The sequence below is a fragment of the Ambystoma mexicanum genome, chromosome 1q (assembly GCF_040938575.1).
Source record: "Ambystoma mexicanum isolate Mex_15411 chromosome 1q, UKY_AmexF1_1, whole genome shotgun sequence".
Taxonomy (NCBI): Eukaryota; Metazoa; Chordata; class Amphibia; order Caudata; family Ambystomatidae; genus Ambystoma; species Ambystoma mexicanum.
In genome coordinates, this window is record NC_090922.1 from 909,497,168 (window position 1) to 909,525,123 (window position 27,956).

The following is a 27,956-nucleotide window of genomic DNA, read 5'->3' on the forward strand; positions in this document are numbered from 1 at the left end:
AACATTTTTAATAGTTGCAGTGTAGACATATTCGCCCTCATTCCGAGATTGTAGGTAGCCATGGCGCTATTTGCACCATGGCTGCCTCCAATACCGGGTCCGGCACCGGTCTGGTTAAATGGGAACTTTCCGGGACATTCCAACCTGTGCGGACCCCGTAACTCCCCATTCAACCAACCATTCCCCATTCCCATTTGAGCCCCCATAGGGCTCAATGGGAATGGGGAAGGTGCTAATAACGGGCACGCGAATAGCAGGCCCGTTATTAGCGCCCTGGTCCCTTAGCGGGACCCTTAAAGGACATGTGGTTAGACCACACGTCCTTTATGGTTCCTGCTAAGGGACCTCAGAATTGGGCGGTAAGGGATTACCGGCACCGGTCTCCTTACCGGTGCCCGGTATCCCCTACCGCCCAACTCGGAATGACCCGCATAGTCTAATAGTGGTCAACCGACACGCGTTTTGACCCTGAGGGATCCTTATCAAGGCAAGGCAATTGAGTAGAAAATGGGGATGTTGCCCCAGGATGAGCCTCATGTGGTGTGATTATGTAAATGTTTCGCCCAGGATTGGACCTATCGTTGCCCGATGCTGTTGCTCTCGGCCGTGATAATTCGAAGTGAGGGATCTCCTGTGCTCATTTCTAGCACCCCATCGTATCTCTAATGAAATGATAGGGTGGATCATGAAATGCATAAAGGTAATCTGTCCGAAAAAAAAAAACTTTTTTTATTTACTGAAGGACAAATCATATGACTGGCAAGTGGGTGTATAACAGAAGATGCAGATGACAAGCATTCTAACAGTTAGCATCACAAACAGTATCAAAGCACAGGCAGCATTTTTGGGCTTCAGAAAGATGCACTTGTCCACACGAAAAAAGGTATTCTGGGTACTGCGACCAACGACAAAGAATGGCAAACACTGGGAAAGAGAAGTTGTTTCTGGTCATGAATGAATGATCTTAGATGAAAATAAAAAATAAAAAAACGAATGTGTCAATATGTCTACCGTCAGAAAAATTAAACTGGGTTAACACATTAACTACAGAATTGAGATTTATTTTGCCTTTTAACAGCTGTACTTAGAGCATTTAGATAAAAAAGACTTCACAGTGAAGGGCCTAATTTTAAATGTGGTGGTTCATTAAAGACCACGTCATTTTCAAGGATCTCCATGTTAAGTCAGAGGGATTTACACTGCATACTGCTGCTATTTGCTTGGGAACCTGGTGATTCTGAAAATGAGAGGGTAGGTTTGTTAATGGGAGGAGAGGGAGATTCACACAGGTGCTTTTACCATGATGTTGGTGCTCTTGCTATCGTGCTGGTGGTTAAAATTTGGAAAAAGTAACTGTGTGTGGGTTTGGTTCAAGGTGGTCTAGGTTGGTGGGCATGCTAGTTATATGTGTCTTCATGGGAGGCCTTGTGTGCCCACGGCATACGGATTCATTGGCCGTGTGAGTTATTGGATGAGTTGTGGAGTTTTGCTCTTTGATGTTAGCGTGGGGTGTGTTATGGATGTCGTGTTTGTGTGGCATAATTGATTTGCATCTGGTATGCTTGCAGGAGCATGGATGATTTTAGTATGGCTTAGTGAAGGGTAAAAAGCAATCCTCATGCATCGGGTTAAGTAGCAGGCACAAACATCGTTTATTGGGTAACTGAAACCCAGTGTGCAGTGGTCAGCAATGTTTGGTCACTCTTTGCAATGCCTATGGCTTGGCGCAGGGTCGGACTGGGACAAGAAATAGGCCCGGTCACCCAAAAAAAGTGTCCCACCCCTCGCCTCACGACCCTTGACCTCTGATGACATCACCGGAAGTGATGTCATTTGACTCCACCCCAAAGTGACATCCCGGGAAGCGATGAAACACAACCTTTCAACCCTTGACAAAACAGGTCGTGGCATCAAAATCATTGTTCCTAATTACGCTACGAAAAATATGGTTATGATTTCACTAATGCGATATACATTTCATACAAGAATGGATCACCATATGTATCATTAATATCTGTGCGTATAGATCCATATTGTCAAATGACTGTGATTCCAAGCAGACGTCCAAGGCCAACTGATAATATGTTATTGGATGGCACTTAAATTAAGATCTTTTTACTAGAACAAATATGCATACAATATCACCCAATCTTTGTTGGTACTCATTTATCGACCTAAGAGGGATGAAAGGCTTTTTGGAGAAAAAAAAGAAAGAAAACAAAATTGAAAAAAAAAGCTAACATTTCTTTTTCAATTTTATTTTTTCCAAACTGCCCCACGCATGGCCAGAAACCGGCCCCCACTCTCCAGGGATGATTTTGGCCCGGCCACATGCTGAAAGGCCGAGAGGACAATCCGACCCTGGCTTGGGGGTGTGGGATATTTTGACCCACTCAACGCATTGCCCACATCACTGAGCTACATTTGCGCAAGAAACAGCAACCTGGCTGTGCCCCAGGACCTCAAAAACTGCATTTTGGCAGCAACAGAAAAATATCTGCACCATCTTGCCCCACACACTTCAGGCAAAATGGAACAAGGAGACACACTGAAAAAGTATGCCAGTGTGTTCTGAGACATATATATGGAATCAACTGAACCGGCAGCACTGCCTTACTGCAAAAGCCAGAAATTCCCCTTCAAGATGAAACATTTTCACCCTTTCAAAATGCTGCTTTGGTGCCAATTCCACCTGTCATTCTGAAACCACTGTGAGTAAAAAGGCCCAGTCAAACCAACTCTCAGACAAAGCAACTTAATTTTTCCCTCACACTGGAACACACGTTTATTTCTTGACAAAATGTATCCAGGCGCAGCAGTTAAAAGAGACTTTTTACTCTCTGAGCCAGGTCAATGACAAATGTATCTATACTTTAGATAAGAGTCCTGCTGCAAGGAAAATTACTACAGCTGAAAAAGACAGTGGCAATCTGAGGAGCTGCAAACCGAATTAAAGAAAGAAATTATATCAGTTTTTAACACATGGGGAAAAAATGGGCTGTGCTGACTGTAGAGAAAAAAATGACCTGTTTAAAACTCAATTGTTGATGAAAGCCTGCTTACTTAGCAATGTCAAGGAATTGTGTTAGTGGTTACAATACACACATATGATATCTTCTGTCATAGGTTTGTTTAATTCAAGACCCAAAGTAAGAAATAAAACAGTTTAAAACACATAGGGACTCATTACACGGATGGCGGTAAGGGTTTACCGGTACCGGTATTTTACCGGTACCGGTAAATCCTTACCGCCTTACTACGAGGTCCCTTTGCGGGTTGGTGAATTTAACGCCTGCTTTTTGCAGGCGTTAAAAACCAACCCGCAAAGGGACCAGGGAGCTAATTACGGTACTGCAATTTGCGGTACCGTAATTAGCGCCTTCCCCATTCCCATAGAGCCCTATGGGGCAAAAATGGGAATGGGGAAGGGCAATGGTGGAAGGGGGAATTACCGCCCCGCCAACCTTGGAATAGGGCGGTAATTCCCCTTTCCACCAAGACGGTGCCGGTATTTTACCGGCATGAACCATGGCGCTAATAGTGCCATGGTTCACCGCCATCCGTGTAATGAGGCTCATAGGCTGGAGTTGTAAGCTCTCAGAAAAACCTGTTATTCCAGTTGCCAGCTATGAATATCCTCCAAGGAAGGGAGATACACCCTAAATCCAGGACACGTAGGTGAGAAGTGACAGCTTGAAAAACTTTGAATGGGATAGGACAATGAAAGTTCACATGCTCATCAGACATCCGTCTGTGCTCCAGGCTGGGAAAATAGCAGTCCTGGGACACTCACCTGTCAAGTGTGAAGGGACCATAAAACCTTCAATTAAGACTGGAAGGAAATGACAGCTGCTTGCAGATGAAGGAAGAAAAAAAATAAACAGGATCAAGTAACAAAGGGACTGCCTTTGGTTACAGAGACTATGGGCCTCATTCCGAGTTTGGAGGCAGCCATGGTGCTATTAGTGCCCTGGTCCCTTAGCCGGACCTGCAAAGGACGTGTGGTCAGACTAAGGGACCTTGGAATAGGGCGGTAAGGTTTTACCGGCACCGGCATACTTACCAGTGAGGTTAAACCTGTGGGATGTATCAACCCACTCCTCCAAGCCCTGCAACATCACTGTGCATTGCTGGCAGCAGAAACATCATAATGGCCACCGGAAAGCATGCTGCTCGCTAGACATCACCAGAAATTGCACAGTGAAAACCTGAAAATAGGCCACCATCTACTTTGTGCCTATATCAGTAGTGAGCACAGGAGATCACTGGCCAAAACCCACCATTGGGCTACCCACCAAGCAGCCTGAAACCACTTGGAAAAAGCAATGCTGATTGCCAAAAGAAATACAGAGCTGTTTGGGAATCCGTTTTCTTGATTGTCAAAAATTGCTAAAATCATGGCTCACAAATCACCTAAAAGATCCAACCTCTTTGTTGGGTGTTCCACATCGTTACTGCAAGAATCCACATCAATACAATCTCAGCAAGAATCATATGTTCTCAGAACAAAATCCTATTTTAAAGATACTGATGGAAAGACAGCTGTCAAAAATGGGTGTAGTACCGTTACTCGCCTCTGTCAGGTTCTGGCGATTTATAATTCTAACAGGAGAACTGGTGTTTCAGAAGTTAAATATGCCTAAGAAGAGAATTCCATCAAAATGCCATATAGAGTGCCACACATCGATTTAATGTTGAAAAAGACTGGATTTAAAGATATGTTGCTTATTTCAAATGTATAAATGTATTTTTTTTGAAGGAACTATGTTGCAATTGATCAGAAACTAACCTGGTGCAGTCAAAACTCCAAAAGACTTGCTGCCCCTGAGAACCCTTCACACCTTGGGCCTTCCCACCAACAGGGAGGAAATCACATGGACATGTTAATCAGATGGGGAGTAGATTCCTCTGCTGGCAGGAGAAAGCGACAATAGAGTCTTTCAACTGAATAGGGAATGCTAATTTCAGGTGTGACTGACCTCAAACTGCTAGCAGGAAACAAGACATGTGACCATCTGACTCAGCCCAGCTTTAGGGGCAGACCAGACTGAGATGTGAATTGAATTGAAAGCAAATGTATGTTTTATAAAAATGCTTATCACAAAGTGTTCCAAGCTGACAAAAAATATGAAACTTTGGGATTGTTAAAATGAAAAATTCACTCACAATTTAAGACTTAGCTGAAATCTGTGCGATGTTCTAAGACTAAACCCCAGAATGTATTCATCTTGTAGCTGCTATGTTTATGCTAGGGACAACAAAAATTACAGAGATGTGATCAGCCGATTCATGGAATTAATGTGCGCTGAAATTTTCGGCGCAAGTGTGCAAAAGCGTGCGAAAGCGTGCGAATCGCAGTGCCAGTGCGAAAATAGCACCGAAACCCACGCACAGCGATTCATGGAAGTCCGTGCACGTGTAAATCCCAGGATGTGTGCCAAAATTCTGCGTGGCGCATGCTGGCACACACGTCTCCAAACAGCGTGCGCTACGTGCACAGTGAAATCGCACATAGCGTGGCGCACACAACAAAAGTAGGAGGAACAGGGGGCGTGACACGCGGAATGGGGAACAACGCGTGAAAATGTGGGCTACATGGGGGAAGTACAGGAGGCAAATGCACGGAACGCCCACACGCACGTTCAAAACACGTATTCATGGAATCAAACGGGGCTAACGTGAGCGCCAAAAACCCAGTGGCACGCCTCACTTATCCCATAAGCAATGAAACATAAATGTCATGAGCAGCCCCAGCAGTCCTGTCACCAAGAAGGGTGTCACAGACACCTGCAGACTGTAAACTGGCACATTTAATAAAGAACAGTACTAATGCACAAAACACTACATGTCCCAGAATGCAATGGCGAAAGCTACATGTAAGTGGTAACATGCTAACACGTGGCTACCTACAAGACCTACACCAGGGCACAGTGAAAATTCTGCTGCACATGTTCCCTCGCCCAAAGGGACATATGTGCAGTCAAAGGCAATTATGATGATGTTGAAGTGAACAAAAGTGTACAAACGATCTTGAAGGCATCTGGTTGGAGGTGAGTGCAATGTGGTCAGGGGCCGGTCTGACCTGGACGCGCACGCCTCCGAAAGTGGGCTAGGACACATTTTGGAAGGTGAGGAGCATTGGGATGTGCCAGTGGCACAGCATTGCTGCATGGTGAATGTCTGTGAGGGTGTTGATGAACTGTGCACGTCCCCTCCCCCTTGAGATTCACCTCTTAGCTGTGTGTAGAGACCTCCATGTAAGGTGGCATATCTCCGCTATGATGCATGGTGATCTGTGCTGTTTTGGACGGTTGGGTGGACCTTTTTATGCTTTGGGGATTGGGGAGCTGCATCTGTGCATTATTTGGACTTCCCTGATATAGGCACTGACACCTACTTTTAGGCACAAGTTGGAGGTAATTTGGGAGTTATTCTTTCGGTTTATGTACTCTGAAACATGCAGTGTTTACTCATTTCACATGTACCCCGCTCCGTATTTATTGCATGGTGCAACACACTCCGCAGTCAGCAAACATAAACAGCAATATAGCCTGTTTAATCACGATCATGCAACACGCAATGACGCCCTAAGTGAGAAAGAAATGATGTTGTATTCAACAAAGGGATGGCAAAGGAAAGGACCGGCGATAGAGATGAAAAGAAGGATAGCGTGGTAAAAAAAGAACAAAGCGTTATAGAATTTGGAGCAGAAAAGGAAAGAGAAATAAAACAAAGTGAGTGAAAAATGCAGTAAATGAAAAAGGCGTGGAAAAAGAAAATGACAAAAGAGGTTTGCCATTAAGACCCAGATAGTATACACAATGAAATCATTATCCATTGTGTATAAAAAAGGTTATCGCTATTCATAAAGTAGTGCTGTGACTTTTTAAAGACACTCCTCCTGTTTCCTATTGTCAGCATATGGTTACAAAACTCAGTCTCAGAGATTTGAAATATAATATAGGGTACAGGTTAGGGTACTCTACCAAACATACAAACGTTTCTACTACGCTCTATGCGGCACCTTCTGTTTCTCTTAATGGCAGTTAATATATGTATTACAGACTTGTATTGAGCATTGCCATATTGGGGGTCGTTACGACCCTGGAGGTAGCTATTCCGCTATTTGCGGCATGGCTACCCCCATTCCGGGTACTGGGTCCGGGTTCCTGGAAATGTGGAAATACCAGACCATTCCGACCTTGGAGTGCCCGGTATTTCCCCATTCCCGGAACCTAGACCCTGTACATCCCCATTCCCATTCGAGCCCCCATAGTGCTCAATGGCAATGGGGAGGATGCAAACAACGGGCCCGTTAATAACGGGCCCGTTGTTTGCTTCCTGGTCTGCTCGCGGGACCCGCTAAGGATGCCTGGTTTTATCAGGTGTCCTTACCGGGTCCCGTGAGCAAACCTCGTAATGCGGCTGTAGGGGATTAACGGGGCGGCAGCTCTACCGGCCCTGTTAACCGCCAGGGTCATTATGACCCCCATTGTCTTGTGGAAACCTCAAAGCGCTCATGCATGGATACACTGGAGTTGTAATATTCAGGCAGTGGAGATGGATACTTTAGTTGGGCCCCTTAGGAAGTGCTGTTTGTTGTTCGTCAATGGTGGTCTAATTCAATGCTAACAATTCCTAGGTATATACGTAGGGGAGATTTGCTTGCCTAATGAAATTATAGCTAGACAGTCCTGGTTACCTTGCAATTTTTGGTTTTTAGTGAATCATTTGCATAAAATGATTCTCAGGCTGAATGCAGTATTTCTTAGTCAAACATTTTTAATAGTTGCAGTGTAGACATATTCGCCCTCATTCCGAGATTGTAGGTAGCCATGGCGCTATTTGCACCATGGCTGCCTCCAATACCGGGTCCGGCACCGGTCTGGTTAAATGGGAACTTTCCGGGACATTCCAACCTGTGCGGACCCGGTAACTCCCCATTCAACCAACCATTCCCCATTCCCATTTAGGCCCCATAGGGCTCAATGGGAATGGGGAAGGTGCTAATAACGGGCACGCGAATAGCAGGCCCGTTATTAGCGCCCTGGTCCCTTAGCGGGACCCTTAAAGGACATGTGGTTAGACCACACGTCCTTTATGGTTCCTGCTAAGGGACCTCAGAATTGGGCGGTAAGGGATTACCGGCACCGGTCTCCTTACCGGTGCCCGGTATCCCCTACCGCCCAACTCGGAATGACCCGCATAGTCTAATAGTGGTCAACCGACACGCGTTTTGACCCTGAGGGATCCTTATCAAGGCAAGGCAATTGAGTAGAAAATGGGGATGTTGCCCCAGGATGAGCCTCATGTGGTGTGATTATGTAAATGTTTCGCCCAGGATTGGACCTATCGTTGCCCGATGCTGTTGCTCTCGGCCGTGATAATTCGAAGTGAGGGATCTCCTGTGCTCATTTCTAGCACCCCATCGTATCTCTAATGAAATGATAGGGTGGATCATGAAATGCATAAAGGTAATCTGTCCGAAAAAAAAAAACTTTTTTTATTTACTGAAGGACAAATCATATGACTGGCAAGTGGGTGTATAACAGAAGATGCAGATGACAAGCATTCTAACAGTTAGCATCACAAACAGTATCAAAGCACAGGCAGCATTTTTGGGCTTCAGAAAAAAGGTATTCTGGGTACTGCGACCAACGACAAAGAATGGCAAACACTGGGAAAGAGAAGTTGGTTCTGGTCATGAATGAATGATCTTAGATGAAAATAAAAAATAAAAAAACGAATGTGTCAATATGTCTACCGTCAGAAAAATTAAACTGGGTTAACACATTAACTACAGAATTGAGATTTATTTTGCCTTTTAACAGCTGTACTTAGAGCATTTAGATAAAAAAGACTTCACAGTGAAGGGCCTAATTTTAAATGTGGTGGTTCATTAAAGACCACGTCATTTTCAAGGATCTCCATGTTAAGTCAGAGGGATTTACACTGCATACTGCTGCTATTTGCTTGGGAACCTGGTGATTCTGAAAATGAGAGGGTAGGTTTGTTAATGGGAGGAGAGGGAGATTCACACAGGTGCTTTTACCATGATGTTGGTGCTCTTGCTATCGTGCTGGTGGTTAAAATTTGGAAAAAGTAACTGTGTGTGGGTTTGGTTCAAGGTGGTCTAGGTTGGTGGGCATGCTAGTTATATGTGTCTTCATGGGAGGCCTTGTGTGCCCACGGCATACGGATTCATTGGCCGTGTGAGTTATTGGATGAGTTGTGGAGTTTTGCTCTTTGATGTTAGCGTGGGGTATGTTATGGATGTCGTGTTTGTGTGGCATAATTGATTTGCATCTGGTATGCTTGCAGGAGCATGGATGATTTTAGTATGGCTTAGTGAAGGGTAAAAAGCAATCCTCATGCATCGGGTTAAGAAGCAGGCACAAACATCATTTATTGGGTAACTGAAACCCAGTGTGCAGTGGTCAGCAATGTTTGGTCACTCTTTGCAATGCCTATGGCTTGGCGCAGGGTCGGACTGGGACAAGAAATAGGCCCGGTCACCCAAAAAAAGTGTCCCACCCCTCGCCTCACGACCCTTGACCTCTGATGACATCACCGGAAGTGATGTCATTTGACTCCACCCCAAAGTGACATCCCGGGAAGCGATGAAACACAACCTTTCAACCCTTGACAAAACAGGTCGTGGCATCAAAAAAGCATTGTTCCTAATTACGCTACGAAAAATATGGTTATGATTTCACTAATGCGATATACATTTCATACAAGAATGGATCACCATATGTATCATTAATATCTGTGCGTATAGATCGATATTGTCAAATGACTGTGATTCCAAGCAGACGTCCAAGGCCAACTGATAATATGTTATTGGATGGCACTTAAATTAAGATCTTTTTACTAGAACAAATATGCATACAATATCACCCAATCTTTGTTGGTACTCATTTATCGACCTAAGAGGGATGAAAGGCTTTTTGGAGAAAAAAAAGAAAGAAAACAAAATTGAAAAAAAAAGCTAACATTTCTTTTTCAATTTTATTTTTTCCAAACTGCCCCACGCATGGCCAGAAACCGGCCCCCACTCTCCAGGGATGATTTTGGCCCGGCCACATGCTGAAAGGCCGAGAGGACAATCCGACCCTGGCTTGGGGGTGTGGGATATTTTGACCCACTCAACGCATTGCCCACATCACTGAGCTACATTTGCGCAAGAAACAGCAACCTGGCTGTGCCCCAGGACCTCAAAAACTGCATTTTGGCAGCAACAGAAAAATATCTGCACCATCTTGCCCCACACACTTCAGGCAAAATGGAACAAGGAGACACACTGAAAAAGTATGCCAGTGTGTTCTGAGACATATATATGGAATCAACTGAACCGGCAGCACTGCCTTACTGCAAAAGCCAGAAATTCCCCTTCAAGATGAAACATTTTCACCCTTTCAAAATGCTGCTTTGGTGCCAATTCCACCTGTCATTCTGAAACCACTGTGAGTAAAAAGGCCCAGTCAAACCAACTCTCAGACAAATCAAAAGCAACTTAATTTTTCCCTCACACTGGAACACACGTTTATTTCTTGACAAAATGTATCCAGGCGCAGCAGTTAAAAGAGACTTTTTAATCTCTGAGCCAGGTCAATGACAAATGTATCTATACTTTAGATAAGAGTCCTGCTGCAAGGAAAATTACTACAGCTGAAAAAGACAGTGGCAATCTGAGGAGCTGCAAACCGAATTAAAGAAAGAAATTATATCAGTTTTTAACACATGGGGAAAAAATGGGCTGTGCTGACTGAAGAGAAAAAAATGACCTGTTTAAAACTCAATTGTTGATGAAAGCCTGCTTACTTAGCAATGTCAAGGAATTGTGTTAGTGGTTACAATACACACATATGATATCTTCTGTCATAGGTTTGTTTAATTCAAGACCCAAAGTAAGAAATAAAACAGTTTAAAACACATAGGGACTCATTACACGGATGGCGGTAAGGGTTTACCGGTACCGGTATTTTACCGGTACCGGTAAATCCTTACCGCCTTACTACGAGGTCCCTTTGCGGGTTGGTGAATTTAACGCCTGCTTTTTGCAGGCGTTAAAAACCAACCCGCAAAGGGACCAGGGAGCTAATTACGGTACTGCAATTTGCGGTACCGTAATTAGCGCCTTCCCCATTCCCATAGAGCCCTATGGGGCAAAAATGGGAATGGGGAAGGGCAATGGTGGAAGGGGGAATTACCGCCCCGCCAACCTTGGAATAGGGCGGTAATTCCCCTTTCCACCAAGACGGTGCCGGTATTTTACCGGCATGAACCATGACGCTAATAGTGCCATGGTTCACCGCCATCCGTGTAATGAGGCTCATAGGCTGGAGTTGTAAGCTCTCAGAAAAACCTGTTATTCCAGTTGCCAGCTATGAATATCCTCCAAGGAAGGGAGATACACCCTAAATCCAGGACACGTAGGTGAGAAGTGACAGCTTGAAAAACTTTGAATGGGATAGGACAATGAAAGTTCACATGCTCATCAGACATCCGTCTGTGCTCCAGGCTGGGAAAATAGCAGTCCTGGGACACTCACCTGTCAAGTGTGAAGGGACCATAAAACCTTCAATTAAGACTGGAAGGAAATGACAGCTGCTTGCAGATGAAGGAAGAAAAAAAATAAACAGGATCAAGTAACAAAGGGACTGCCTTTGGTTACAGAGACTATGGGCCTCATTCCGAGTTTGGAGGCAGCCATGGTGCTATTAGTGCCCTGGTCCCTTAGCCGGACCTGCAAAGGACGTGTGGTCAGACTAAGGGACCTTGGAATAGGGCGGTAAGGTTTTACCGGCACCGGCATACTTACCAGTGAGGTTAAACCTGTGGGATGTATCAACCCACTCCTCCAAGCCCTGCAACATCACTGTGCATTGCTGGCAGCAGAAACATCATAATGGCCACCGGAAAGCATGCTGCTCGCTAGACATCACCAGAAATTGCACAGTGAAAACCTGAAAATAGGCCACCATCTACTTTGTGCCTATATCAGTAGTGAGCACAGGAGATCACTGGCCAAAACCCACCATTGGGCTACCCACCAAGCAGCCTGAAACCACTTGGAAAAAGCAATGCTGATTGCCAAAAGAAATACAGAGCTGTTTGGGAATCCGTTTTCTTGATTGTCAAAAATTGCTAAAATCATGGCTCACAAATCACCTAAAAGATCCAACCTCTTTGTTGGGTGTTCCACATCGTTACTGCAAGAATCCACATCAATACAATCTCAGCAAGAATCATATGTTCTCAGAACAAAATCCTATTTTAAAGATACTGATGGAAAGACAGCTGTCAAAAATGGGTGTAGTACCGTTACTCGCCTCTGTCAGGTGCTGGCGATTTATAATTCTAACAGGAGAACTGGTGTTTCAGAAGTTAAATATGCCTAAGAAGAGAATTCCATCAAAATGCCATATAGAGTGCCACACATCGATTTAATGTTGAAAAAGACTGGATTTAAAGATATGTTGCTTATTTCAAATGTATAAATGTATTTTTTTTGAAGGAACTATGTTGCAATTGATCAGAAACTAACCTGGTGCAGTCAAAACTCCAAAAGGCTTGCTGCCCCTGAGAACCCTTCACACCTTGGGCCTTCCCACCAACAGGGAGGAAATCACATGGACATGTTAATCAGATGGGGAGTAGATTCCTCTGCTGGCAGGAGAAAGCGACAATAGAGTCTTTCAACTGTATAGGGAATGCTAATTTCAGGTGTGACTGACCTCAAACTGCTAGCAGGAAACAAGACATGTGACCATCTGACTCAGCCCAGCTTTAGGGGCGGACCAGACTGAGATGTGAATTGAATTGAAAGCAAATGTATGTTTTATAAAAATGCTTATCACAAAGTGTTCCAAGCTGACAAAAAATATGAAATTTTGGGATTGTTAAAATGAAAAATTCACTCACAATTTAAGACTTAGCTGAAATCTGTGCGATGTTCTAAGACTAAACCCCAGAATGTATTCATCTTGTAGCTGCTATGTTTATGCTAGGGACAACAAAAATTACAGAGATGTGATCAGCCGATTCATGGAATTAATGTGCGCTGAAATTTTCGGCGCAAGTGTGCAAAAGCGTGCGAAAGCGTGCCAATCGCAGTGCCAGTACGAAAATAGCACCGAAACCCACGCACAGCGATTCATGGAAGTCCGTGCACGTGTAAATCCCAGGATGTGTGCCAAAATTCTGCGTGGCGCATGCTGGCACACACGTCTCCAAACAGCGTGCTCTACGTGCACAGTGAAATCGCACATAGCGTGGCGCACACAACAAAAGTAGGAGGAACAGGGGGCGTGACACGCGGAATGGGGAACAACGCGTGAAAATGTGGGCTACATGGGGGAAGTACAGGAGGCAAATGCACGGAACGCCCACACGCACGTTCAAAACACGTATTCATGGAATCAAACGGGGCTAACGTGAGCGCCAAAAAAGACGCGCTAATCCAGAAACACGTACGCCAGCAGGAAGCAGGCGTACGTGGACCCGCGCAGCATAAAAGTGAACACAAACAACAAACAAGCTCAGATGCCAGGATGAATATACCGTTCCTAGCAGCAGTGGTCGTGGGATACCGCAGGAGGAGAAGGAGGATAGTCAGGCCCAGATTTTTCACACCCAGAACCAGCCTTTTTGGGATGCCTGATGACCAGTTGTATGGGAGGTACAGGTTTCCACCTCACATAATACTCGACCTGGTCAGTGAGTGGGAGGATGACCTCACATCACCCACCCTGTGCTCCCAAGCACTCAGCCCTCTGGAGAATGTCCTCAATGTACTGCACTTCTTGGTCACTGGATCATTTCAGCGGACAAGTGCTATAGTGGGGGGGGTCACAGGCCACGCAGTCACGCTGCCTACACCAGGTCTTGGCCATCATGACTGCACGCCCATCAGTCCGCAGGCACATATACCTGCCCAGAACACATGCAGAAAGGCAGGCTGCCGTCCAGGATTTCTACGGGGTGGCACAATTCCCCAAAGTCCTAGGTGCCATTGACTGCACCCATGTGGCTCTACGTCCCCCCAGGGCATCAGAGCACATCTATAGAAACCGCAAGCACTGGCATTCCATCAACGTGCAGGTAGTATGTGATGCCAAGGGAATCATCACCTCAGTATTTGCCAACTATCCAGGGTCCACCCACAACAGTTTTATTTACAGAATGTCAACCCTAAACTGGGACCTAGAAGCTGGGCGGCATGGCAATACATGGCTACTCGGTGAGTATAAATGCCACAGCACATGCATGCATGTCAGATACTGAGTAATGTCACAACCCCACTAATGATACCCATCACCCTCGTCCCCAGGGGACAGTGCCTACCCTCTGAGCACCCACATGATGACGCCAATTCGGAACCCCACCACGCCACCCGAGGTAAGATACAACACAGCCCACATTGCAACCCGGGGCATAGTGGAGCGCACATTCGGAGTGCTCAAGTCACGCTTTCGCTCCCTTGACCGTTCTGGCAGGCAGCTGTAATACGCTCCCCCAGTAGTGTGCAGGATCATATTGGCAGCATGTGTCCTGCACAACATTGCAACATGCCGGGGCCTGCGGTTGGACATGGTGGTGCCCCTACATCCCCAACCACATGCACGGCCGCTGCGTATGGGAGGGGTGAGGCAGCCCCTATGCAGCTGGTGGCTAATTACTTCACCTAAAATCACACCCCTGTGGATTGCACACAGCCCTGGCACATACCAGCTGACAATCAACGATGATGACATAAGGGACAGTCAACTGTCACAACCATACCAGCCTGAGATTGGTCACCTGGAAGTGTTACATTGTGTGCATCCCTACCTACACAAACACCACCAATGCTGTGTCATCAAAAGACACACTTCTATGCTGCTAAATTCATTACCCCCTTGGAAAATACAACATGACAACAGTGCCATGTCACCCAACCCCTCCCCAGCACCGCCACCCAACACCATGGCATGTCATGCTATGTGAGAGCAAACAAAGCAATCCCCAAAACCTGACACAAGTGTGACTAAGTACAGTGTCCCTAATGGAAACTGGCCACACACAATATGCTCCCAGTAATGTAGAACTAACAACACACATGACCAAATACTTACCAACAATACAATGCAGCTACACAACCTCAAACAAAGCAAAAACATGATAGTTCTAAGTTAAAGTAGTGGTAGTCTTACAACCTGATTATACCAGCACATCGACCCCTTCCAACTGTACAGTGTTGCTGCCACGCAAATGTGTAAGTGCACTGCTTACAACATGAACTCCACCTCCAAAGTAGATGGCCTTGTGAAGACATGAAGAATGAACCTGCAAATTAGGAGGAAGACATGGATGCACAAGCACATATCAATACACCATGCAGTGTACTATACAACAACAATATCCACTAGGAATGTATACACAGTATTGACTAAAGGCTGCCCACACAGCTCATGGGAGTCCAACGTCACTGTGTAATTCACTGTCACTTGGGCACACCCTTTGCAAGCCCATGGAAACGGGAAGCAGGAGGGGTGTGTGTCTCACGAACCCAAGCATCTAACCCAAACTCAGAACAAGCCTGCATGTGCCCAGCCGGAATGCAGTGGATGCCCACGGGAGCCACACAAGGCAACACGCTGTAAAAAAAAAATCAAAAATCAAAAATCAAAAATCAAAAATGGCCATGTGGTGGCTGGGGGGGAGGCCACACAGGAGGTCCAAGGACAGGTGCGCAACAACAGCCACCTGTGTGGATTTTGGGAAAAAAAACACCTCCATGGGCTCATGGCCTATGCCATTGTGGGAGAACTGTTGCTGTCGCTCTCATCACCCTCTGCTGCTGCATCAGGAGGTGGTGGTGCTATGGGAGGCAGCCCACGCAAAGCCCTGGTATGGTCCTCCATGGCAGCAAGCATGCGGGTGTGGAAGGTTTTGTTCTGGAGGATTATAGTGCGGAGATCCCCATGCAGCACCTGACGTGATGCCCGGATCTCCTCCCGAGTTGCCTGCATCTCAGCTGAGAGCGAACGTGTGAGCCGCTCCAGCTGCTGTTCTGTCCTCAAGTTAGTGGAAGCCTCAAGGTCAACAAGAGTCTCCCTGAGGTGATGGAGTTCTACCCTCAGGGCTTCCCTGTGGCCCTGGGACTCTATTGATATCGATTGGCGTAGAGTCTCCAGTGCCGCCCTTCGGTCCCCGTTGGATGCCAACATGTCTTCCCTGTGTGATTGGCAAATGGAGTCTGTTGCCTGCTGTAGTTGCTCCATCTGCCTTTCAGGGGGGACAATGGAAGTGGCCACCCTCTCGATTGCTTGAGCCATTATCTCAACTGATGCTGCCTGTTGGGTTGCCATACCGTACATGGATTGTTCCCATACGGTATTGCCTGGTGGCGTATGGCCACCGCGCCGGCGGCCACCACACCTGTTTGGGGCAAGACGATCTGCGCCTTGCTGTGCCGGCACTGCCTGAGGCTGCCTGAGGCTAAGCGTCCTTGGCGCTAATTACGGCACCGTAATTTACGGTGCCGTAATTAGCGCCTTCCCCACTCCCATTATGCCCTATGGGGCAAAAATGGGAATGGGGAAGGGTAAATGGGGATTGGGGATTTACCGCCCCACTAACCTTGGAATGGGGCGGTAAATCCGCCATCCACCATGGTGTAAACAGAGTTTTAACCATGGTGGTAAAGTAGGGAACTTACCACCTGGGTTGGAATGAGGGCCACTGAGTTGGAAGGGGAGGCAAAAGGCAGACACTGATGACACCAAGATGGAAAAGCAACACATTTCCTGCATGCTGGGTAGCACTGCCATCACACATTGGCCTGTGAGTGGCATGTCCAATACACATACATGACACATGCCAAACACAGATGGCATGTACCATAGCCATGGTACATTCCACAAGTAAATCCATATGTCAGTGAATGAGCACGCTCAGCCATCCATGTGCGATGGACATGATGAGATGAAAAATGCTACATAGTGTGACAAAATACGCATGTGCCACACACTGCAACACATCCAGTGTACAAAAATACAGTGATTGCAGGCCGATGTGCACATCAATGGTTGTGCACTTCAACATGACAGGAAACAACTATCATGTTCCACATTCAAACAGGCCCCAAAAATGTATGTGATCAGGCCAAAACTCAATCAGCCTGAATGGTCAAATCATTCACCTAACAAGGTAACACATGTGGGCCAATGTGGGGTTCATCAATGACAGAAGCATGTCACAAATGTGACAATAGGGCTGAGGAATGCGTAGCAAAAGTGGGAGAATTGAAACAATCAGCCTGAACGAACACTGAAAAATTCAAACAATGTTGTTGCAAGATGCCACTTCAAGGGCAACTGTGGTAATGTAATTACTACTGTGGGCAGAATGGATACTGTCACACCCAAATCCAAGGCCGCTGAATGTTTTGGATGAAGTACATGGGTGACCCATACCACTCAGGCACACACACTCTCACCTGGCACTCAATCAGAACCCGTCACCCAAACAACATACACATGCATTACACACACATGCATGGTCACTCACCGGACAATGCATCATAATCAGGTAGTTCTCCCACACATTGTATCTGTTACTCTGTGACGAAGTCCCCAGCAACAGACTCATGTTCAGTGAGTTTATTGTCCTCTTTTGGAGACCCACCGCCAGTCACCAGAGTAGCGGCATGGTTTGAGGCCAGCTTGTTCTTTGCTCTGCGTTTCAGGTCATTCCACCGCTTGTAGCAATCATCAGCTGTACGCCTCACAAATCCAAGGGCACTTATGCGGTCGGCGATGATCTGCCAGTGTGCCTTACGTTGACCAGTTGTGGTCTTGGACCCTGCAGTCACCAGCATTTCGTGGCTATGTGCCGACACATAGGACACAAGTGCATCAAGTTCCGCGTCGTTAAAGAAAGGCTTCCTTGATGTGCCGGAGTGTGTAGCCGTGTCTGGGGTCTCAGCCTGTTGTGCCAGAGCACCCTTCTTCCTCTTCTTTAAAGGTGGAGCGGAGCCAGAGTGGCTTACGCCGCTCTGGTCAGTAGGGGCAGAATCACCGGTGGACTGGGTAGTAGGAGTGTGGGAATGCACAATGACCATAGGCCTTGATGCAGGCATTGGTTGCAGGGTAATGTTGGCAGGGGGAACGTCAGTTTGATGGACCTGGACTGACACTGTCCTGGCTGGGAGAGTCAGAGCTGGGGCAGATGGAGCTGCAGCTGCCCCTGCAGCCTCCCCACCCTGCATACTTGGGGCAGCAGATGACATAGCTGCCCCAGAGCCACGTGGCTTGGTGACAACAACTTGCACCGCCACACGTGGCCTAGACTTGCTGACCTTGAAGTCAGCCTGGGAGTCATCCTGTGCCAGGTCAGGTGCCACAATGGGCTGGTCCAACAGGGGCTGAGCTGGGATGGTGTCAGCCACGTTTCCCTCAACCATGGGGGGGGCATGGGTGTCCCTGATTGTTCCTTCACACATGGGGGTATAGGGGCACCCTGAAAATCCCGGCCATGTCCCCTACCGCGCCCACCTTTTGAAAGTCGGCCACCTTTGCCTCCCTTACCGCTTGGTTGCCTCCCAGCCATGGCACTGATGTTGTTGTGCGTATGGGAGTTGCAGTAAACTATTGTCCTGGGCAATTGGGGGTCAAAGGGGTAGGATACTAGATGGAATTCGTACCCTAGTGTTCTAACAAGTCTGTCTGTGACCCCTAGGGGAAGATGACGGGTCACGCAACGCACAGGCAGCCAAAATCAAAAACTAATGTGCACGCAACCCCTCATAGACCACGTGCGTGAAAAAATGAACCTGCACTACGCTGTGGCACCCAGAAACACAAAAATAAGCGTACGCGTAATACATGCAGCCTACAATGACCTCTGAAGGGGAACGCGACACACGGGGCAAGCACAGTTGCTAAGTATGTGTGGAACTCACCGTCTGCCTGGAAAAAGAACGTGAAAAATACGGCAACACCCCCGCCAAAAGAAGAATTGTACGCTGTCTGAGGAGACTGGACAAAAGGAGAAGTGAACTCTGTTTGAGGAAACAGGCCCAACAAAACATCAGAAAAGAGCTGTGAGAGGTAACAGGGAGTATACGAACTAGAAACGCTGTGAAGTAATCACGTGTGAACTGACAAGAAGTACAGATTTCACCCACTCGCTCTCCACGAAAAGCACGTACAAGGAAATGGCGTCCTACACGTAGCTTTTAAACCGGCCCACATGTACACGTCAGATACGCGTGTATGCGGGCCCTTTCCTCCAATTACACGCAATGACACTTAGACGTGCAGTTTTTCCATGTGTGCTCTGTCATCACTTGCTATGAGGGAAACGGCCGTGCGCGTAATGTAACGTACGGCCTTTGGTCCAATGAGATCGCGTGTGTGTGCTGACGCGCTTACGCGCTAAAGACCTTTCCTCGAATTACACGCTGACGTGCAATTGATTCACGTGCCAAATCACTCCGTATCAAGCTGGCCACACGAAAACACACAGAAGACCACGCTCCTGCCCAGAAGGCCGAATTACTGCCCCCCAGAGCCCTGAGCACGCTCCCACCTGCCATCTGCTGCTGCCTGACTGCCTGCTGCCCACGTGCCCTGCCATTTGCTGCCTGCACGTCAGCCAGGGGTGTAGTTGCTGTGACCACCCCTGCTGGAACCGAAGACTCCCGACTGGGATGCCATCGCTCCACAGCCCAGCCCCAGGACCCAGTTGCCCACCCACTCCTGCCTCTGGGGTTGCCATGTCCAGCACAACACCATCTGGCAGCACTGGCAACCCCCAGCCAGAGAGGCAGAGGGCCACCAGCTTTACTGCCACCGAAGTTGGTGTCCTGGTTGGAGCAAGTCCTGGGGCAGTATGATGCCTTCTTTGGAAGTTTGCGCGCCGACAATGAATGACAAGCCAGGATCTGGATGGACATTGTGACTGCTATCAACGCGGAGGGGGTGGCAGTCTGCGACTTGCATCATGTCAAGAAGCGCTGGGAGGACTTCAGGTCCAGGACCCTCAACAAGGCCCGGCGCCTCGCTAAGGCAGCGGATGCCAAGGGGCGCCGGGGCCAGCTGTCTAACCATCGAAGGAGGGACCTGGAACGCATATGCCCAGCACTCTATGTCCAGATCCTTGAGAGGCAAACCCGTCTGGAGTCGAGCAGTAAGTGTACATGAATGTTGATAGTACGCTGTGCGTGTCGTGGTGTGCCAGTAGTGTGCAGGTTGCACATGTGTTTATGTAGGGCCATGTAGGGATGTGTATGAACATGGGTGTGAGGCTGCCACATGTGAGTACTCTCAGTTGTGAGACACATTGATGGTGTATGTTTTGGTAAGCATGCTGGGCAAATGCAGGTGTGGGAGCACACATGTTTAAATTTCTGTGTATGTGCATTGGCATGGTTGTGGCATGGATGGTGGTTCATAATGCATGTATCTGCACTGTGTACATGTGCATGTATGTGTATCTGACAAGTGTGCAACAGTGATGCAACATGGATGTGCGTGACACTGATATGTCGAAGGATGAATGGCAGATGTGACATGTATGGCGATCTCATCACTGCAACAGTTGGAGGAGATGTAGACATGCATGTAAGTGTGGTGGCGTGTGTGCATGTCTAGTGCACTACTTGTGTTTCATGTGATGCCAGGCTCACCTTTGGCTGTTCATGCTGTTGTATGTGTATGGATGGTGCTGCCTGGTGCAATATTGCTGTTGAAATGTTCATGTGTGTGAGTTAAAATGACATGTGTGTCGTGGAGTGTGATACCGTGTCTGTAGTTAAACAATGCCACTCATGTGCAACTGTCATGTGTGTATCAGTCCATTGTACAGTGCCCTGATGCCTGTGTTTTATCTCTCCCTGTCTGCAGCTTCAACTGAAGAAGAGGGCGGAGAGGGTGCTGTGGAGCACAGCGGCAGGGATCATCCCGCCAGCCGGAGACAGAAGGCCGGCTCCCCTCCCAGATTGTCATCTTGTCGGGGAGTGAGGAGTCCGGTGCTGCATCCCAGGCCGCAGCTGCCGAGGGAAGGTCCAAGAGGCAGAGGTCGGAGTTGGACTCCTCGGCAGCAGAAGGGGCAGCTGAGACCCCACAGGGTCCGACGGAGGAAGATGGCACAGATTCATCCAGGTAGGTGGGGGGTTTGGTGGAGGAGGAGGCCGTGCAAGGGACAGACACGGGGTCTGGAGGTGGGGATTCCACTGGTGCTAGTGGTGCAGTGCAGGGGCAGGGACAGGAGGCAGCACAGGCCACCGCGGAGGTGCCTGTGTGTAATCCTGTCCTCGATTCTGAGTGGGACATGAGTGGGGGCCTGATGGCAGGTGCCCCTGACTGCTGCGGGGTGGGGGTGCAGGGGGACATGAGTGAGGGCCTGCTGGCAGGTGCCCCTGACAACTGGGGGGTTGAGGTGCAAAGGGACATGAGTGGGACATGAGTGGGGGCGTGCTGGCAGGTGCCCCTGACTGCTGGGGGGTGTGGGTCCAGGGGGACATGAGTGGGGGCCTGCTGGCAGGTGCCCCTGACTACTGGGGGGTGGGGGTGCAAAGGGACATGAGTGGGTGATCAGTAGTGCAAGCTGACATGTGGCTTGGCTGGGGGGCATGCCCATGGTAGATGGGCTGCCTGCGGGACATGACCAGGGGTGCAGGGTAGTCCCCTGTGGTGTGGGCTTCCTGCAGGGGCCGTGGGGGGTGTAGAGGGAACACCTGGGAGGACCCACACTGCCAATTCATGTGTAGGACTCCCCGCGCACCCCCGAAATTCAGTACACCACTCTGACAGCCAAATCGCATGTGAAACTTCCCGCTCACCCCAGGGATACACGTACCCCACTCGCACAGGCCCAATCGCGTGTGAAACTTCCCGCGCACCCCCAAAATACACGTACCCTGCTCAAGTCGCGAGTGAAACTTCCCACGCACCCCAGGAATACACGTACCCCAATCGCACAGGGCCAATCGCGTGTGAAATTTCCCGCACAACCCCAAAATACACGTACCCTGCTCAAATCGTGTGTGAGACTTCCCGCGCACCCCAGTTATCCACGTACCCCACTCACACAGGCCCAATCGCGTGTGAAACTTCCCGCACACCCCCAAAATACACGTTCTCTGCTCAAATCGCATGTGAGACTTCCCGCGCACCCCAGTTATCCACGTACCCCACTCGCACAGGTCCAATCGCGTCTGAAACTTCCCGTGCACCCCCGAAAAAGACATAGCCTGCTCAAGTCGCATGTGAAAGTTCCCGCGCACCCCAGGAATACACGTACCCCACATGCACAGGGCCAATCGCGTGTGAAACTTCCCGCACACCCCAGATATACATGTACCCTGCTCAAATCGCGTGTGAGACTTTCCGCGCACCCCAGTTATCCACGTACCCCACTTGCACAGGCCCAATCACGTGTGAAACTTCCCGCGCACCCCCGAAATACACGTACCCTGCTCTAATCGCATGTGAGACTTCAAGCGCACCCCAGTTATCCACGTACCCCACTCGCATAGGGCCAATCGCGTGTGAAACTTCCTGCGCACCCCCGAAATGCACATACCCTGCTCAAATCGCGTGTGAGACTTCACGCGAAACCCAGTTATCCATGTACCTCACTCGCACAGAGCCTATCGCGTGTGAAACTTCACGCGAACCCCAGTAATACCCGTTCCCCGCTTGGTGTTTGCTGTTTGGCAGCCCTGTAAACTGGTCCAGGGTTAGCGCAGCCCTTTGCGCTGGATGGGGGATTTTGATGGCTTTTCCTTGCGCTAGGGGCATTCTTGGGGGCGTAACTGGCACTGCTGCAGGGTCGCTGCGCCACTCTGCGCCACGGCTGGTTTGGGAGGCTAAAATCCATGAATACGCTGTGCGCAGAAATGGATTTTAGCGCACAAGGCTGGCGCAGATATTCGAACGCGCACATTGTGTGCCAGCCGCGTGCGCCACTTGTGCGTAAAATTCTATGAATTACCCCCGGAGTGTGTATGCCTGTGTAAAATTTGGTGCAGAACCAATATTGGGAAACCCATCAAAAGCGCAAATAAGTGGTCATTTCTGAACCCAAGCTCGTAGGAACATGGGACTTGAACAGAGACAAGCCTTAATTAATCTGTGAAGTGTATATGCACGTGGATAATATATGTATTATGAACAACTTGTGTATCTGGGAAATGTGTTTTTTGGGAAAAAGTTGATTTTCTAGGTAAAAGCAAAGGGGGGGGGTTTCACTTAAGCCATAAACACAGCATCACTCTGACTCATTCTGACACGCTGATCCTTTCTCCAGTCAGGGGACAGGGAATTCTCTGACCTATCAAATCCTTAGAGGGTCGGGAATAGAGAATCAGCCTACCCACCCACTTTGGAAACACATAAATAGAGACTGCTTAGGACAGATAAGGACACACTCTTTTCCACTACTCAAACTATTCTTGCGAAGCACCCTGACGGAAGACTCCAGACTCCAGATAGATCCAGACTCCAGACTCTAGAACCAAACTATAGAACTTTGAAGCAGAAAGGCCCAATCCCACAAGCTGAACCCTTCTCAGCAGGCCTCCAAATCTTTTGCAACCTGATTCTAACCCCTAACCTTCCACGGGGCCTAACCAAACCATTCAACAGCCGGGGTGTGCTGTTTGCTTCTAGCTAAGAACCCTGTGCTAGAACCGAGGTACAGACCCAGAAAGCAGAGCTATATCCAGACCCGTCAGATCCAGTTCAAGAGGCCGCAGACCGCCGCGCAGTGCTGAACGCAGACCAGAGTGCCTGACACCTGTCCGGCGGCGAGAGTGAAGCCAAACCCTTGACCAGATCTTTGACGAGGCCCACTCCATTCTAAAGCCTAGGAGAGAGTATCTAGTCTAGAACTGTGCATAGTCATCTCTTAGTCTAAAGTAATCTTATCCCATCCATTTCAACCAGTCCCGAACTGCATTATAGAATCTTGTGTCCATCCTGTTGATTCCAAATCGGTAAAGCGCAATCTGTCATTTGAAATCTTGACTTTATTTCTGAAAATCTACCTTCACAAAAAACCTCTGTAACTTTTGAACCGTACGTCCTAGAACCGAAATTTAACTGTCATTTTGAAGCTAGGATCCTAGGATCCTATTATAGGTTTTCTGGAATCGTGTTTCACTCAAGCGGATAAATTGCCGCGAATTGCAATTTAACTCCATTTCACCAAAAATAGCTGTTTCTTGTTTTCAACTGCTGAAATTCGTTTTCAATCTGATAATCATTCATGCTAGTGTTGACCTGCACCAATCCAAAGTAACTATCACTTATCCTGAATATCCTTTAGTGTATCAAAATCATTTTCGCATATTTTCCCTTTCATGACAATCACATTCAAAAGTATTTTTGTCTGTTTTAAAATCATAACTGTTTTCTCTAAGCTTGCTGGGGGAACTGGGATTGAACTGCATTATTGATTGTATTTCTGAAACCTGTGTGCACTCATTTCTATCTCTTCATATTGCATCGGGGGGAGTGAGTAGTCCCAGGGGAAAAAGTGATCATATTATCTTTTGATTGAAATCATATCAAGTTATTTCTGTGTTGCATTCTTTCCCATTATTGCATTTCCTTGAATCCATATAAAGTATTCTCTGATACAGTATTCTTACTATTCCTACTCCTAAGTGATTAAAGAGATTGTTGATTTTGTAATATTACCCATTGTTGATTACCGTCCATCTTCATAAGTGTGCTATTCAGGTATTATTTTGTTCATAAAAGTGTGATATATATTGTTTAATTCTTGAAATAAACCTTTTAATTTGCAAAACAAACCTACTTCTTGGCTCAGTGAGGTCAGGGGGATTCAAAGAGAGGGGCGTTATATAAGGGTTCATCATCCAGATTTAAAGGACTTTGACATAAACATATATAAATAAGGGCTTCCATTGGGCATCCCAGACCAGGCATTGACTTAGTTGGAGTGCTGGATTGAAGTCACTTACAAACCCTTACCGCCCAACTCGGAATGAGGCCCTATGTTATAAAGAAACTTTAAAGACTCTTATTTCTGTAGCACAAGTTAGCAGAAATGTAAAAGTTTGCAGTGTTAAATCTAATTTTGGGAGCCATCTTTTAAAACTTGGTAGAACTCATTGCCACATGAGGAATAGAAGTTACGAAATATGACAGATTCACAGGAAAGTATTAATGTGGCAAACATAAGATTTGGTACATACATCCCTGGGGACAATTCGCATTTATGTATAAAATTGTGGAATTTTAGGCCAAATCTTTAATGTGTTAAACTACCAAAATGTATCAGAAAGGTGAAACAAGGTCACACAGACTGGAGGATAGGACAAATAGGTGCTGCACATCATATGTAACCTGTGGGTATAATTTGCAAAGAGATTTCAAGTGTATAAAAGTATGTTTTTGGCAAAATATGATTTTAAGTAAAGTAGATGTGGGAGTGTTGGGACATTGTAAACCTCACCTCATAAACCTGACATCATCCCCTTAGAAATCCAACCAACTGGGAGCGAGGCGAGACTGCCCAATCCATGTAGTTTAGGGGTGGGCATAGTTAACCCTGCCTAGCCTCTACCCTGAAGGTGTCATTTTGCATTATAAATAAGGGTCCCTGAGAAGACCCTGGACACACACTGACACACTGATTCCAGATTTCCTACGCTGGCGTCCTGTTCCTGTCCGTTCCTGTCTGTTCCTGCCTTCGGGCCTCATTACACGGTAGGTGGTAAGGATTTACCGGTACCGGTAAGGGCACCGGTACCGGTAAACCCTTACCACCTTACTGCAAGGTCCCTTTGCGGGACCCGACCTTAACGGCTGGTGTAGATCAGCCGTTAAAGTTGGGACCCGCAAAGGGACCTTGGTGCTAATTACGGTACCGCAATTTGCGGTACCTTAATTAGCTCCTTCCCCATTCCCATTGAGCCCTATGGGGCAAAAATTGGAATGGGGAAGGGCCATGGAGAAAGGGGGATTTACCGCCCCGCCAACCTTGCAATGGGGTGGTAATTCCCCTTTTCTCCATGGTGGTACTGGTATGGTACCGGCGGCAACCATGGTGCTAAAAGCACCATGGTTTACCGCATAACATGTAATGAGACCCTTCATCTTGCATTTATCCATCTAAACTCCAGACCCCAACCACAAGGCCAAGCATTGCTTATTCTGCTTCAGCTAGCCCTCAATTCTAAAATAATCCCAATAACCAAGGGAAACGCTGTGGTGTTTTGGGGAAGCATCCTGAACTAACCTGGCTTGCCACTCACTGCAGGCTGCTGTCATCCTGCTCTCCTGATGACCTATGTTATCCAGTAACCAGAATTGCCAGTCCAGAAGAACTATTCTTTGGTATCCAGTCCCTGCCCAGCTGAACCTGTCCCGCTCATTTTGTCCGGCTGTCCTGTGTTAGACCAGATCTGTGTGGTGATCCAGAGCGCTGACTGTCCAAAATCAAAACTAAAAGTGGACTGTGAGTATCAATAGGAACCATAGAACCATAGCCTAACTTGCCTTGCCTTGTCCTTAGTTCCACTCTCTAAGTCCTCCTATCCTTATCCTGATCATTGTAATATTGCCAAAATCATTCTTGAAACCCTGCCTTTGATTACTTGTGCTAGTGCCAACATCTTTAATAATTTTGTCTTGTAAAATCCTGAGCTATTAATCCTGTTTGGAGTGATCGGACTGGGTCCGCCAGGGTGCCGAGGTGCTAGTCAACCCCGGGGCTTACTGTGTCTCAATCTGGTAGCCTAGCCTGAATGCCCCCGTGTAGAGTAAAACTGTTCCTTGTCAAAATTGATTTACTCGCTTTTTTCGCGCCTTCATTTTCTCAAAAACGCGTCTCACTAGATCTTGCATAACTCACTCACTTTTAACAGATAGAGACCTCATTTAACTTTCATATTGTACTTAGGATCCATAGCTATCCCCAACCCAAAAACCGCATTGCGATTTAAAACATTTCACCTGTTTTTTATTAAAAAAAGTTTTGGTAAATTCAGGCGGGAATTGCAAAAGTGAGTTAATTTTACAACGCGTCATTTTGATTATAAACTGTTTTCAATCTACCATTCCATTTAGAATTGTATGCTTTTGCTCAATGCATTGCTTGTGATTGCTAGTATCTTTGCAGTGTTGCTCCAGTAAAGAATTGCTTTAGTTTCAAGCGTTTTCTACACATTCATTGTGTTATTCATCCATTTCTGAGTGTCATTTTAGCATTGCCAGGTTTTAAAATCAGTTTTCTCTCTTGTTTGGGGAGGGAAAGTCGGATTTTAATTCTGTTTCTTGTCTGTCATTCCTGATTACCTGCTGATTCTGTTTATCCACTTCAAATTATTTGTGGGTTGAGGGAACATTGCAGGGGGAGATTCTAACTCCAGTGCTATCTTACCTAAACTCAAAAAGTGTTCCTATTCCCTGGTGTTTTGGAGTTGTGTCAATAGAAGGTTAAACTAAGTACATTGCTTACATTCCTATTGTACTTATCACCTCATTAGTGACGGCTGCCCCATATTAAAAATTGTATGATTTCCTTTGAATTTTAAAATAAATAAATAAATATTACATTTTATCTACCAGCCTGGTTTATGGTCCCTTGTGATCCGGGGTATTTGAAAAGGGGGTGTGATATGAGTGGTGTGTAGGGTATTTTGTGGCGATTTGGCGCCTGACGGTATTTTCTTACCGCCGAAATATAACTTAGCAACAATCACTCCTTGTATTCAGATTGGGCCATGTACAACAATAATACAGTGAACATGCATTATTTCAGCACCCAGGCATGCATATTTGGTATGCGTGGGTGGTAGGCGTGGTTGGTGGTATTTTGGTGAGCATAATTCCCTTGTTTTATTTGTGGCCCCAATGTCCAGAATCCCTTATCTTTGCTTAGATTTTTCGTGTAATCACTAGAGAGACCTCAGACCTACATTTTAGGAATAC